Raw genomic sequence first — 16,267 nt, 5'->3', positions numbered from 1 at the left:
CCCCAATCCCACTGGTGAGCAAAGAAACTCCCTTCTTATCCAAGTAAGGTAATGGACAACACAGGAACTACACCACAGCCCAGAATACAGCAAAGCCTGTAAACTGGTCTAAACTAGTTGAGGAGAGGCGGAAAAACAAGGATTATTTTTTTTGTTTTTTTTGTTTTTAGATAGAAAACACCCAGAAATACAGAAGGCAGCAATAAATCAGTTACACAGGCTAGCACACTTTAGTGGGCAGCCTCAGTAGTTAAATTAAACAAACAACAGATTTTCGATTAATTTTTGACCAGGTAAACTTTTAAGTGCAGATACTATAAAATGCAGCAAACAGTTAAAAAAAACAGTATAAGCTTGTTTAAAATAAGCAAGAGAAGGCATTCCAAGTAAACAACAGAAAAAAATACTTAAATCTGGAAAGTAGTCGCTTTTCTCAGTTCTCTGTAGCTAGGACCACTCTGCAGGACCACGTGGAGCTGTCTCTGAGTAGTATAGCCAGATAAAAATGCTGTGAGGCAGATTTTAAACAGGGAACTTCAAAAGAGCAAGGACTGGTCCAAAACAACCAATTACTACAGCTGTTGTGCTGAGGTCACTCCTTCAGGGACAGATAGGCTGCTCAAGGCTCCCCACTCCCACTGGTGAGCAAAGAAACTTCCTTCTTATCCAAGTAAGGTAATGGACAACACAGGAACTACACCACAGCCCAGGATACAGCAAAGCCTGTAAACTGGTCTAAACTATTCGAGGAGAGGCGGGAAAACAAGGATTATTTTTTTGTTTTTAGATAGAAAACACCCAGAAATACAAAAGGCAGCAATAAATCAGTTACACAGGCTAGCACACTTTAGTGGGCAGCCTCAATAGTTAAATTAAACAAACAAACAACAGATTTTCAATTATTTTTCGACCAGGTAAACTTTTAAGTGTGAATACTATAAAATGCAGCAAACAGTTAAAAAAACAGTATAAGCTTGTTTAAAATAAGCAAGAGAAGGTATTCCAAGTAAAAAACAGAAAAAAATACTTAAATCTGGAAAGTAGTCACTTTTCTCAGTTCTCTGTAGCTAGGACCACTCTGCAGGACCATGTGGAGCTGTCTCTGAGTAGTATAGCCAGAAAAATGCTCTGAGGTGGATTTTAAACAGGGAACTTCAAAAGAGCTAGAAATGGTCCAAAACAACCAATTACTACAGCTCTTGTGCTGAGGTCACACTAAAGACAGCCACAGAGGCTGTGCATACAGAAACACATGCACAGTTGCCAATAGACATATTAGTAGCCCTACGTATCCACTTGTATGTACTATAGTGCTGCATACACATGACATGCTCCACAAAGATTATATGCCTGTGACATAATACATAACCTCTTACAACAGGTAATCTTACAAATGCCTTCATGGATTGTGGGATAACCCACCAGACATAGCGATTGGTCTCAGCTACTGCTCCTATGAACCTGCACAAGTGATAGTGTGACAGACTTTGTATCAGCATGCTGTGTCAGTCAGATACGATGTCTAATGCTGGCATGTGTATCACTACGGTAACTGTGACATATTTGGCAATTATATGGGTGTGCCTTCGTTGAAGGTTGGGTGTCGAGATGGCACCTCGGCATTTCGTAAAAATCTACTGCCAAATCATTAGCGGACCAGAGTTCTGCTGTGGCGACCCCTTACGGGGAAAAGCTGAAAGACAAACAACAACATCACAGGAATACTCATTGTTAGGGAACACAGACCACATATAGGTTGCGAACATGTGGATATCCCATGTGCATCTGTACAGGTGAAAGGTATGGGATATACAGTGGTACATGGTGCATGTGAGGCAGATGCCTTTAACAGGGTCTTTAAATTAATGTTATAGGTAGGGGGTCAGCAGGCCTTAAAATGGTATAACCAACACACACAACATCCACAATGGATATGCTTCATACACACTACTATAGTTGTCAGTATTGAGATTAGAACCCCTAACCATCTAATTATTTCCAGTATGGTATTATGCAGTTATTACACATGCCACAGAGTTTAGAGGGCTGATAAGTGTATACAGGTATATCTAAGGTGAGTGACATCAGCAGGCCTTGTAAAGTAGGGCAATGGGATGTATACTGGGTGGTACACGCCTCAAAATGATATAATCTACACCCCCAGAGGATATGATTCTCACCCAAATACACACACACAGGGATGATGTGATTCTCACATACACACAAACAGTTGCCAGTATTGAGTTTAGAACCCCTAACTATCTAGTTATGCATACTGCAGTGTTACACAGTTATCACATGTGCCACAGAGTTTATAGGACTTAACAGTGTCGCAATATATGTCTAAGGTGATTACATCAAGAGCCCTTATAAAATATGGCAATGAGAAATGTACTGGGTGGGAAGGGCATCAAAATACATTACCCTACAAACATAAAAACCTACAAACACCTTCATACACACACATTTGCCACAACTGAGTGTAGAACCCCATGCCTATCTAGTTATCTTTATTATACTGCTATTTAGTTATTTCATGCGCCATGGAGCTTATAGGGCTGATTGCTGTCCAAAGGTACTTCTAAGGGAATGACATTAGCAGGACTGTTAAAGTAGGGTACCAGGAAGTGTAGCATTTGTGAATGACCAAAAACTATTTCACCTACAAAGCACACACACACACACACATACACACACATACATACACACACACGTACATTTGCCAGGACTGGGGTTATAACCCCTACCTATTTAGTTATTTGTACTATAGTGCTATACAGTTATCGCACATACTACAGAGCTTATAGGGCTGACAAGTGCCCAAAGGTACTTCTAAGGTGAATGACATCCACAGGACTGCTAAAGTAGGGCACCGGCAAATGTACTGGGTGGGAAAGTCCTCAAAATACTTCATCCTACAAATATACACACACATTTTCCAGAACTGGAATAGAACCCCTGTCTATCTAGTTATTTGTACTATAGTGTTACAAAGTTATCGCATGCATTACAGAGCTTATAGGTTTGACAAGTGCCCAAAGGTACTTCTAAGGCAAATGACGTCAGCAGGACTGCTAATGTAGGGCACTGGGAAGTGTACTGGGTGGGAAAGTCCTCAAAATACTTCATCCTACAAACATACATATTTACAGACTTATACACACACATTTTCCAGAACTGGGAATAGAACCCCTGCCTATCTAGTTATTTGTACTATAGTGTTATGCAGTTATCACACACATTACAGAGCTTATAGGGCTGACAATTGCCCAAAGTTACTTCTAGGGTGAATGACATCAGCAGGACTGCTAAAGTAGTGTTGTGGGTGAGAAAGTCCTCAAAATACTTCATCCTACAAACATACACACTTACACACACACATTTTCCAGAACTGGAAATAGAACCCCTGCCTTTCTATTTATTTATACTATACTGTTACCTAGTTATTCCACATGCCACAGAGCTTATAAAGCTGGGGTTGTGCAATGACATCCACAGGACTGCTAAAGTAGGGCACTGGGAAGTGTACTGGGTGGGAAAGTACTTAAAATACTTCATCCTACAAATATACACACTTACACACACATTTGCCAGAACTGGGACTAGAACCCCTGTCTATCTAGTTATTTGTACTATAGTGTTACGCAGTTATTGCATGCATTACAGAGCTTATAGGGCTGACAATTTCCCAAAGGTACTTCTAAGGGGAATGACATCAGCAGGACTGCTAAAGTAGGGCACTGGGAAGTGTATTGGGTGGGAATGGCCTAAAACTGTTTCACCTACAAACTAAAACACACACACACACACACACATGCACGCACTTAGATATGCCAGGACTGAGATTAGAACCCCTATCTACCTATCTAGTTATTTGTACTATAGGGTTACACAGTTATCCCATGCACTACAGAGTTTATAGGGCTGACAGGTGTCCAATGGTAGTTCTAATGTGAATGACAGCAGCAGATCTTGTGAAGTAGGGCACTGGAAAGTGTACTGAGTGGGAATGACCTCCTAATACTTAAACCTACAAGCACACACACACGCACACACACGCACACACACGCACACACACACACACACACACACACACACACACACACACACACACACACACACACACACACACACACACACACACACACACACACATACACACACACACGCACACACGCACACACACACAAAGGCAGGTGATGTGATATTATAAGCCCAACAGACAAACCAAGAAAAGTAAAACCAGACAAAGTGGAAACCAAAGACACATGGAGGAACGAGGACTACACTGTAGAAAAGTTTAATGACATCCGATAATACAAAGTGCTTTTCGTCTCTTAATGTGAAGAGACTTCTTAAGAAGTATACATTCTTGCCCAAAAAGGCCAGTTGAGAGGTGTGGCTACAGCCGGTTGACTGATGAAGCTGTGTAAACAGTCCAACAACCTGGTGATATACTGACTGGTGATCTCCTGCTTGTGTGGTATTCTTCTTACCTGAGAGGTCATATCCTGATGTGGCTATACCTCTCAACTGTACATTTTTTGGCAGATTGCCCAGGTGATTGTCTAGAAGTTTTGTCCAGTCTATATAAACTTGTGTTTTTATGGCAAGTTAGGTGCATATAATTGAAGTCTGACGTTACAAAATAATGACAAACATTAGTGTTTCAGACTTCATAACTTTCAGACAATTCCTGCTAATGCAAAACCCATTATTCTACCAACTTTCTCAGTATGTAAGGGCTATATTTACAACACGTGGCTATCATTGAGCCTTTGTCCCACTTTTATTTATGACCTTGTCCAGATGTCTTGCTATCATAGGTTGAGAGGTATGGGTGTGCATACAGAGTGCATTCTACTGTGCAGAAATATCCATTATGTGTGTAGTATGATCCACATAGCACTGTGAATTCCAGGTATGCCAGTGGCAGAGCAGTACAGAGTAATGTGGTGAACCACTGGCAAACAGTGTGTAGGTTGATAGGTTGCTATGATGCTTGTAGGGTATTGATCCTGAAGTCCTTATAACCTACACAGAAGAGAGTATAGCCCATGTTGCAACATGTCAGCACACAGAGCCCCTGTCCAGCAGGGACACAGGTAGAATCTCAGGACTGTATTTTGTGTTTCCCATGCACTTATACAGGGAGCACATCACGAGGGGTACTGAGGCACTTGTTGACAGGGAGTGTATTCCACAAATGAGGGAGTGTATGGTACACGTATCTGTCATATCAACAAGCAGTACTGATATCACAGCCCAGGTTGATGCTGCATATGCAGGTTGATGAAGTGGGCCTTGAGTTACAGATGTGCAACAGTCCCATCAAGGCAGGGTCTGGATTGCTTTGTATGCCAGACAGGGGTCACCTCATCAGAGTCTGTATGGAACCGGGTAGATGGACAGTGCCGTTAGCCTATCTGTGTAGGGTAGGTGTTTGAGGTTTGGTGTAAGGCCTTAGGGTTTGCAAGACCCTGGTGTGTAGAGTCTACATGGTCTGTGGTGTGTAGGTTTGTGGAGTCCTCATATAATTTTTGCCTTTGATGTTTCCATTGTTTGGGTTTATGTTTTGTTGCAGGCTTTCACTTACATGGGTGTGTGTTGTGTGTTTGCAGGTGATGTTTACTGACTCCATACACTGCGTGGCACCTATGTTACTGCACAATTTGTTCTGGTATGCACATTCTTCATTTGTCTGGCCAGTGGTTCCCCTTCCCCTTATGTGTGTCTATTTGTCCTTATGTAGTCCAGTCACAGGCTTTGGCTTTTTTTAATTTCTCCAAGTCTTTTGGGTTTCTAATACCATGATGGGAATGGACCCCATTCCTAAGTCAAAGTACAATTAAAGTTCATGAAATTAGTATCATTTCACTCTTTGACATTAGCCAAAAGTGCTCTTCGGAGCACCCGCAATGTGCCCAGTAATGACTCCTGCAATTCGTATGGTGTTACATGAATTGGTAACATATCTAAATAGGATTGTAAATTCTGTTTTATAAGACCAGTTGCTCCTACTACTACTGGAACTGTCTGGGTATCATTCTTCCACATGGCTCTCATTTCTGCCTGCAGATCCAGGTATTTTATGACTTTGTGTCTCTCTGTACGCAAGACACTGTAGTCACTGGGTGTGGCGATTTCAATGATCAATGCTATTTTTGTCTTCTTTTCTTGGACCACTATATCCATTTTTCTAGCATCTATCTTTTGAACTGTTGGTATTGAGTGATCCCATGTGATATAAACTTCATCATTTATGATTCTTTGTGGCTTATGTTTCCAGTGTTTTTCAGCCACTTCGATACTACAAATATTTGCACAATCTCCAGTGTAACAGTCTCACCACATTATTATGCCTTTCAGTTTACCGTCCCTCTGCCATTAGTGTGTTGCAACTAGCAGCAAGGTGTGTGACTGATTCCAATTCAATTTTACAAAACCTACATATGTCTGTTTCTCCCACATGTTCAATGGACTTTGTAAACCAGCGTGTATGTAGCCCACTATCTTGGGCTGCCAATAATAACCTTTAATTTCTTGATGTGAATTCACCTCTCCTTAACCATTCCTGTGTTTGTTCTTGATCAACATGAGGCTCTTCCAGGAGTTTTCTATACTTGCAACTATATTTATGTTTTTTCCACATTTCTTGCCTTCTCATCTGGTCCTTCACCTTATGTTCTTTCTTTTATTTTTTAGTACATTCAGTTGCTGCCTGGTTTTTATCTACTTCTGGTATAATTTCCATTCCTGCTTGATGTCAATATGCTTCTGCTAAATTAAGCAGAGATGTCATCTTAGATTTATTCTCCTCATGTTTCAAATTTTCACTACATTTGGATCCTGTGAGGTCAGCAGATATGTGTGGAGTCCCATGATTGTAGATCTCTACATGTAATCAGTTTCAAGGAGGCCCATCCCTCCTTGGGAACAGGGAATATATAATCTTGGTATACACTGATTTTTATAAATCATTTGGTAAGCATGAAGCATCCTTCTTGTTTTAATATCTAATCTATCCAACACTTTTTGGGGCCAGTCAATCACTCCAAAACTATGTTAGGACAGGAAGAGCAAATTGATTTATAGCTTGGATCTTGTTCCTAAATGTCAATACTGTTTTCAGGATTCATTTAAGTCTTCTAAAGTATGCCTTACTGAGCTTTATTTGCATTTGTTCATGTTTTAGTGCTGATCCTTCATCAATTTCCAAGTATTTATACACTCCCTCTTGCTCAAGTTCTTTTATATCACATTCTTGTCCCAAACTTATGTTTTCCTGGTGCTGCAGTTTTCCTTTTTTAAAGGTTGCTTTTGCACATTTATCAAGACCAAATGACATTCCAATTCTTCTTCTTTCGGCTTTTTCCTGGTTAGGGGTCGCCACAGTGGATCACCTGTCTGCTCATGATTGGCAGTGAAGTTTTATGGTGTCGAGTTGCCAGCCCAGCATCCAACTTTCCACAGAAGGCACACACACACACACGCATGCATACAAGCCTAGGGCCAATTTAGAGTGTCCAATCCACCTACAGCATGTCTTTGGGATGTGGGAGGAAATCAGAGCACCCGGAGGAAACCCACGCGACCACAGGGAGGACATGCAGACTGCACAGAAGGCACCCCAGACAAGAATCGAACCGGAAAACCTCTTGCTGTGAGGCGGCAACGCTAACCGCTACACCACCGTGGCTGCCCACCAAATGACATTCCAATATCATCTGAAAAAGTTTTGACAACCTGCAGCTGTGCTTTCAGTTCCTCATCTGATGAGCTATACAATTTTAAATCATCAACAAAGAGAATATGAGAAGTCATTAGAAGACTTTGTTGTTTTCTAGAAGCCAAATTATAGCCATGGCCTAAGCTAAGTAAACAGCTTAATGGATTAATGTTGTGGCTTTTGGCTTTTCCCGGTTAGGGGTCGCCATAGCGGAACTCCGGTCCGCTAATGATTGGTAGTTGATTTTTACGTGCCGAGTTACCAGCCCTGATGCACAACCGTCAACAAAGGTACACCCATTCACGCATGCCTCCACGCAGAAGACGCTCTAGCTGAGAATCTAACTGGACAGCATCTTACTGTGAGGCGACAATGCTACCGCAGCACCATAATGGCAAGGCATAATAACAACAGTGACAGAGAGTCACCCTGGAATATCCCCCTTTGAATTTTTATCCCTGGGATAATAATCTGCCCTTTGTCATGGCTTAATTGCAAAGTTATCTGCCACTCTTTCATGGTTACTGTAATGTAGTCAATCAGTGTATGCTGTACCTTATAAATTTTTAAGCACTCTTTTATCCATGAATGTGGAATACTATCAAATCCTTTTTGTAGTCAATCCATGCCATACTTAGATTCTTCCCCTTCTTACAGTTCTCCACTATAACTTTGTTTAACAACAAATGATCCTTTGTTCCATATGACTTTCTTTTATTGCCCTTTTGTTCTACTGCCATAACTGAGTTTTCTTCTAAATGACTATAAACTCTGTCGGCGTCAATTCCCATGTATAGTTTTTACATCGTTGGAAGACAAGTTATTGATCTATAATTTTTAGAGTAGCTTGCAGGTTCACTCTTAAGTAAGAGCATTGTTTTTCCTGTTGTTAATCAGTTTGGTGTATGTTCGAGGTGCACATATAAATAGACACAGTGGCTGCTGTTATGTATTTGTAATTCTGATGTGAGTGGGGTACATGCTGTTACATCACACACAAGGTTGTGGACTTCACACCTCTGAGTGTACCTATTTATCAGGTTGTCCATCATTGCACCACTCCATTTGCTGTGGTCCTTAGATAGTTTGTGTTGCTATATGTTCTTATGAGGCTAAATGTGGGCCTAGCTGTCATACCCTCAGAGACTGACATCTGGACAGGCCCAAATATGACAGTCAGACAAAGGCCCACACATGGGGACAGGGTGTTAATAATGTTCTGCCAAACATAGACAATTGGGAAACTGGTTTGGTAATTGCTTGTTTGCTCTTATGAGTATAACGTCTGCTTCCCCACTGTCTGCCATTGCTGTTTTGACATGACCCTTTCTTGTTTTTCAAATAGTTGGCATGCAAATGCAGTGTTAGGACAAGCAGAACAGATATACAAGGCATACTTGTACTCCTTCTGTGGCAACCTGTGTCATTCCAGGGGTATGGCTGTTGGCCAGTGACATGTTATCAGTACTGACACAGAAAGGTGGCAGCCTTTTATAAACTGGCATTTCACTGACCTTCAGGTACCTGCTGTCCTACTAGGCACCATACCTCTCAACTTCTAAGAGCCAGACATCTGGACAAAGCCATAAGTAATTGGGGGACAGAGGCCTAAATATAGGGACCATTTTTAAGTATTGGCCTTACAAACCTAGAAAGGTGATTCAATAACAGGTTTTGCATTAGCATGCATGTTTCTAGAGGGTATGAAGTCTGACACTACAATCTGTCATTATTTTCTGAACTTAGTCTTACGTGATTTGCCAATGAATTGCCAGACAACCACTATTTCATGATGTACAGACCATAAATATGATCCAAATCTCTGGACATTCTGCAATAGGTCTGTACAGTTGAGAGATAGGGTAAGCACTGTGTAGGTTACTCCAAGCTGTGTACTGTCCATAAGTGTGGCCCCTGTCCATGACCTGTCCAGCTTTCCTGCATTAACAAATATTGACATCTGGACAGCGTGTACAACTCCTACCGTAGGTGTAACTGACATGCAGAATAGTTGGCACTGCAGTTCTTGGAACATGGCCCTGTCAACCACAGTACTGCACCTAGGCCACTAGGACACAACAGCCGAGAGTAAGTGCTGGCCACATCCTGACAGTATTAACCACACATATACATAGCTCATTGACCCCTGCATATTGTGGACATACAAGTTATCATGTTGATTGGGACAGCCCTGGCAATGTGTGCTCTGCTGCTATTTCCCTACAAACATACATGTTACTGCAGTTCTATGGGAATATAGGTGTGGGGGGCACACCTGTCAACTGTACACATTTGCACAGACTGTGCTGATATTTGCTTTACATTTTGGTTCCATTTTGCATAGTATTGTGCCCTGTCTTGGAGACTGGAGGCATATCACTAAAGACACAGGTCAGATTGTAATGGCATACATTTGAGTTTCAGACTTCTTACCATTCAGAGCTTTACTGCAACTACAAGACCTGCTGTGCTATCACTGTGTAAGTCTATAGGGGTATTTCATCATTGTCACCATTTGTGGCCCTTTGCCAGACATTTCTTTGTGGTTTTCTATGGCTGACTTGCTGGGTGAGGCTGAGGGGGGTAAGTATGGGACCCCCACACTGACATCCATGCCTGTGACCTATGACTCCACAATCAGTTGACCCCCCCACATATACTGCAGTGGGATTTGTCACCCTGGGTACTACTGCATAGTGTGAGGGAACCAGTATTGGGCAAACATTTCCTGGTGTCCTACATAGCTGTCAGTTGTCTGCTGCTGCCCCAGTTGGCCAACCCATTCCCTTGCATGTATGCAGCAATACCATAGATATTCTACCAGAGCATACTACTCCATTAATTTATTGTTAAGAAGACTGACTTACCTTGTGCCTGCAGCAGTCGTGAGGATGGTGCTTGAGGGCTGCCATGTTGGATGCATGCAGTACACTGCCTATACATGGTAAGATACAGGTAGTGTGATGTGTGTGGCATCCAATTTACCGTGTGTGTGAGTCAGAGAGAGGTGTCAGTCCCTGGGTCCCTACAGTGTCAGTATGTGTGCTATGCATTGCCTCTTTGCCAATGCCAGGGTGTACTGGGCATGCCTCTGTCTGCCTAAAGGAGCTGGCTCAGTTCCTCCTCTGAGTCTCTCTGTGCCTGTGGGGACCTTGGCAATGGTGGGGGGCTGTGTGGCCCTTCCCCATGCTGTTCCTGCCACAGCTGTTTCCACAGGATCATATTGTGTAGCATGGCACATAATATGAACATGTGTGCACATGTGGCTGGAGAGTACTGCAGAGCTCCACCAGATATGTCAAGGCAGTAGTATCGTGACTTGAGCATCCCAAATACACCCTCTATAAAGATCCTGTGAGACCCTCATGATGTCCCCAGTAGGTCTTTGGAAAGTATCTGTAGCTAGTATTCTTAAGGCGACAGGTACCTTGGTATCCACTGGGATGGGTTCCCTTCTGTTGGGTCTAGGTCTGAAGTGAGGCCGGCACAGATTGATGAGTTGCTGAAGTATGTTCCTGTCCACCCTGTAGCACTCTACTATCTCCAGATCTATGTAGCCCTGGTACCCAAATGTAAACAGTTCTGCTATTTCCAGGTTTTGTTTTTTTTTTTTTTTTTTTTTTTTTTAAGACCCAGTTCACGCCACGCAAACCCGTTTAGCTAAACACTTTTAAGCAGAAATGGCCCTCCCCTGGACGTGGACATGCTCCACATTTCATGGAATATGTAAATACAGCCTCAGACACACCCTCTTGCTTAGCTAAACTCAAATGGAAGCCATGGAGCTCCAATGTGCTTACATCAAGCATGACACACACCCTTTTCATGTCAGTTGCTTCTCCTGCTTACACCACTGCCTTATAGCTCCTAGACAGGTGCATCCAGACAATGGTTTCCCATTTTGGTATTCAGTAAAATTTGCTCATTTGCATACCCCACTGCCTTAGACCCTTGTTACACCACTACACCACAGACTTTCTCCTTAGCAACCAGTGTTACCTGTTATTGTTTTGATTCTGCATGATATACACTATAATGGCAAAATGCAGATTTCACTTAAAATTGTCTTTTCACATTTTTTTTTTATTTTCTGCACAATCTCGTTTGCATGCCACTGCACTACACTTAAATGTCCGAATTCAGCCAAAAAAAAAAATACTTTGATTTTTATACTTTTGCAGCTCTTTTCCATGCCAATGGCCATATTTTTGGCCATTGGCATGCCTAATGATCATAATACATGCTTTACTTTGAGCTGTCATGCCCCCATTTTGATTTTTGCAGAAAAGTACACGGTCAGTAACTGAATACATTTCTGCAACGGACACTGTTCTGGCACGGATGCCTGCCTGCTTACTGAATTGCTAATTCGCCTCATTTGCATGTTTTTCACCAGCAAATGAGGTAATTAGTATTATTCAGTGGTGTCCATGGTAGAATAGTGCTGGCAGGCTCATGCATGCCCCCAGCCTTGTTTACTGAATCGCTCGACGGCCATATTCCATGCAAAAGCTGCTACACTATTCTGTCACGGAAAAATGCTTTATTGAATCCCAGGGCTAGACTATCTGCAGTTGCTAAACATTTGGACCACTTCTTAAATTCAATGAATTTGAGAGATATATATGATTTAAAATTGCCAAAATCCCATAATTATATGTTTCATTTAAATTTGGTACCCAAACAAACATAGACAAAGGGGGAATTTAATAAAGCCTACAGGGCGTTTTTTACCAGGTAGGCATCTCGCCACACTGCTTACATGAAAGTAATCAGGTTTTAGATTCAGTAAACACTGCTGAGTGGCGCGCTCACACGCGCCAACACAGGAAGTTCCGTGCCATGCAAATCACCTCATAAGCAGGTGAATCTCATGCAAATGAGTCAGGTAGAGTGAACCAGCAAGCAGATAGTCAGCTCTTCAGACTCAGTGTCAGTGCCCGTAGTGTACACAGAAAAATTCCAGGTGCAGGAGACACGAAAAAGATACAAAAAAAGGGCTGTAAAAATGTAAATATATGGACAGAAATGGCATACTACATACAGATATGAGTGAAACTATCCTCCTGTGTGTCTGAAAAACTAAAGGAAATAATTTAAATTATTATTTTTTTTTAATAATCTGGGCATGTTTGTGTGGCTTGCCGCAGTGTGTAAATATGCTTTACAAAAAAAAAAATTGGAAAAAACAAGATGAATGTTATATGACAGAAATGTATTACAGGACCTTGTGTGGAGTAGCTGTAATAGTGGATTGGTGCTGTTGCTAACATGGTAGGGCTAGGAAACGTGTATTTTCCAGGCTGTGTGCACATATCCCTAAGCAAATGAGGTGGAGTTACTGAATACCATAAAGGGGTAATCATGTCTGCATATCCCCTTTTTGTCGGCAGAGAACCATTTATTTTATTTATTTATTTATTTATTTGACATTTGTTTGCCAGGATTGTCCAACTGGACACCAGGTGTCCTTTTTCAGTGCAGTCCTGGGGAGAAAAGCTCCACATGTTACAGAATATTTTAATAACAATAGTTAAAAAAGTTTGTCAATGCTAACAATAGTTATAGAATTAACAATAGTTTAGAGAGTATGAGTAGTTGTTATTTAATACTGATTAACAGTAGCTTTAAGAATTAACAATAGTTAACAGAGTTTGACAAGTTGTTAGCAGGAAAGTGTTCTCAGAAACATAGCAGTTAAGCATAGGAATAGTATATACACAATCAACTTAATAGAGATGAGATTGTACTAGATATTTACGCTGTGTTCAAATTGCCTAATGGTGCAGTATAAGACAGTGGAAACGTGTTTAGTAAGGGGGACTCGAGTAGTAGGTCATGTAGGTGTTTACAGAGGAGGTAGCTGACATCAGTGGAGGGTATGTCCAATGACTTCTAAGCTTATTTCACCTCAGCTGCACCTGTTTGCATGGCTCACCACTGTGCTGAGCATGTCCTTTCAGGTGTGTGTGCACTACCTTCTAAACTTTGTTTAACTAAGGGGTGTATGTTTCTGCATGCTTCAGCGGTGCACTGCTATGCTGAGCATGGAAGTCTGGGGGTGTGTGTGTACACTAAGTGCTAAGCTTTGTTTACCTACAGGGAGAGCATTTGCTCTGCATCACAGTGCTGAGTGTATCTAAAAGCTAATGACATATACATTAATCTTGACCCCTGTTTAACTTAAAGTAGGGCCATTAAATGATGTTAATGATATACTAGGCAGGTGGAATGCATCATAGGGAGCCAATTGCTTCAGTCAGCCCCTACAGCAGAGCACTATAAAGTATGCATGCACCCTACAATCAGATTTTCCCCCCATACTCTGCAGCATTGGAGTACAGACTTGGAAATTTTAACTGAGACAATGCAAGTGACTGCTGCAGGCCTACTACATCTGTATGTGCTAGATGCTGAAGTCAATGCTGCTGTTGCTGACATAGGCCTAGACTAAGTAGCAGAAGAGTGTTCAGGGCCAGGATAACCTACCAGCAGCTACATGAGCTGGAGATTGTAAAGCACTACAGGGTGGACAGGACATACTACAAGAACTCATTGAGATCTGCCGCCCTCAACTCAGAGCCAGAGCCAACAGAGGGGAACCCATCCTAGTGGAAACAAAGGTATGTGTAGCCCTTAGGATAATAGCTACAGGTACTTTCCAAAGACCGGCTGGGGACATGATGGAGGTCTCACAGGCATCTGCTTCCAGGGTACACCACTGGTTCCTGGATGCCATGCTACCACATGCCAGTGAACAAATTTATTTTCCCCTCACCCCTGAGGCAAGGGCCAGCAATATTCAACCCTTCTACCATGTAGCACACTACCCTGAGGTACTGGGCACCATAGATTGCACTCATGTACACATCAAGTCACCACCCATTGAGGAGGGTAAAATCTATGTCAGCCACAAGGGGTACAACTCCATCAACTGCCAGGTCATGTGCAATGCCCAGGGGATTATCATGAATGTATGTCCTGGCAGCCCTGACAGATCATGACTCCCATAGTTGGCACACATCACAGCTGTACCAGATGTTTGCTAGGGGAACATCCCACACAGCCATTTACTAGGGGAAGCTGGCTACGCACCGGAACCATGGATGATGACACCCATCAGAGGTGCACACACACCCATGGAAGAATGCCATAATGAGGCACATGCACAAACTAAGAATATCATAAAGCATGAGTTTGGTCTTCTGAAATCATGGTTTTGGTGCCTCAGTATATCTGGTGGAGCTCTGCAGTGCTGTCTAGCCACATGTGCACATATGTTCACAGTATGTGCCATGCTACACAATACGATCCTACAGAAACATCTGCAGCAGGATCAGCAAAGGGAAGAGAAGGGATACACAGCTCCCCATCACTGCCTAGGTCACCACAGCCACACTCACAGGAGAACTCGGGGAAGGAGCCTCCTGATGATGTCCCTGTAGGTAGACAAAGGCATGCCCAGTATGCCATGGCTTTGGCCAACCCATTCCCTTGCATGTATGCAGCAATACCATAGATATTCTACCAGAGCATACTACTCCATTAATTTATTGTTAAGAAGACTGACTTACCTTGTGCCTGCAGCAGTCGTGAGGATGGTGCTTGAGGGCTGCCATGTTGGATGCATGTAGTACACTGCCTATACATGGTAAGGTACAGGTAGTGTGATGTGTGTGGCATCCAATTTACTGTGTGTGAGTCAGAGAGAGGTGTCAGTCCCTGGGTCCCACCAGTGTCAGTATGTGTGCTATGCATTGCCTCTTTGCCAATGCCAGGGTGCACTGGGCATGCCTCTGTCTGCCTAAAGGAGCTGGCTCAGTTCCTCCTCTGAGTCTCTCTGTGCCTGTGGGGACTTTGGCAATGGTGGGGGGCTGTGTGGCCCTTCCCCATGCTGTTCCTGCCGCAGCTGTTTCCGCAGGATCATATTGTGTAGCATGGCACATACTATGAACATGTGTGCACATGTGGCTGGAGAGTACTGCAGAGCTCCACCAAATATGTCAAGGCAGTAGAACCGTGACTTGAGCATCCCAAACACACCCTCTATAAAGATCCTGTGAGACCATCATGATGTCCCCAGTAGGTCTTTGGAAAGTATCTGTAGCTAGTATTCTTAAGGCTACAGGTACCTTGGTATCCACTGGGATGGGTTCCCTTCTGTTGGGTCTAGGTCTGAAGTGAGGCCGGCACAGCTTGATGAGTTGCTGAAGTATGTCCCTGTCCTCCCTGTAGCACTCTACTATCTCCAGATCTATGTAGCCCTGGTACCCAAATGTAAACAGTTCTGCTATTTCCAGGTTTTTTTTTTTGTTTTTTTTTTAAGACCCAGTTCACGCCACGCAAACCCGTTTAGCTAAACACTTTTAAGCAGAAATGGCCCTCCCCTGGACGTGGACATGCTCCACATTTCATGGAATATGTAAATACAGCCTCAGACACACCCTCTTGCTTAGCTGTGCTTAGCTAAACTCAAATGGAAGCCATGGAGCTCCAATGTGCTTACATCAAGCATGACACACACCCTTTTCATGTCAG

This window comes from Protopterus annectens, chromosome 2.part2, assembly GCF_019279795.1.
Source record: "Protopterus annectens isolate FY-2018-M chromosome 2.part2, PAN1.0, whole genome shotgun sequence".
Lineage (NCBI taxonomy): Eukaryota > Metazoa > Chordata > Ceratodontiformes > Protopteridae > Protopterus > Protopterus annectens.
Note: the sequence above shows the minus strand (reverse complement) of the source record.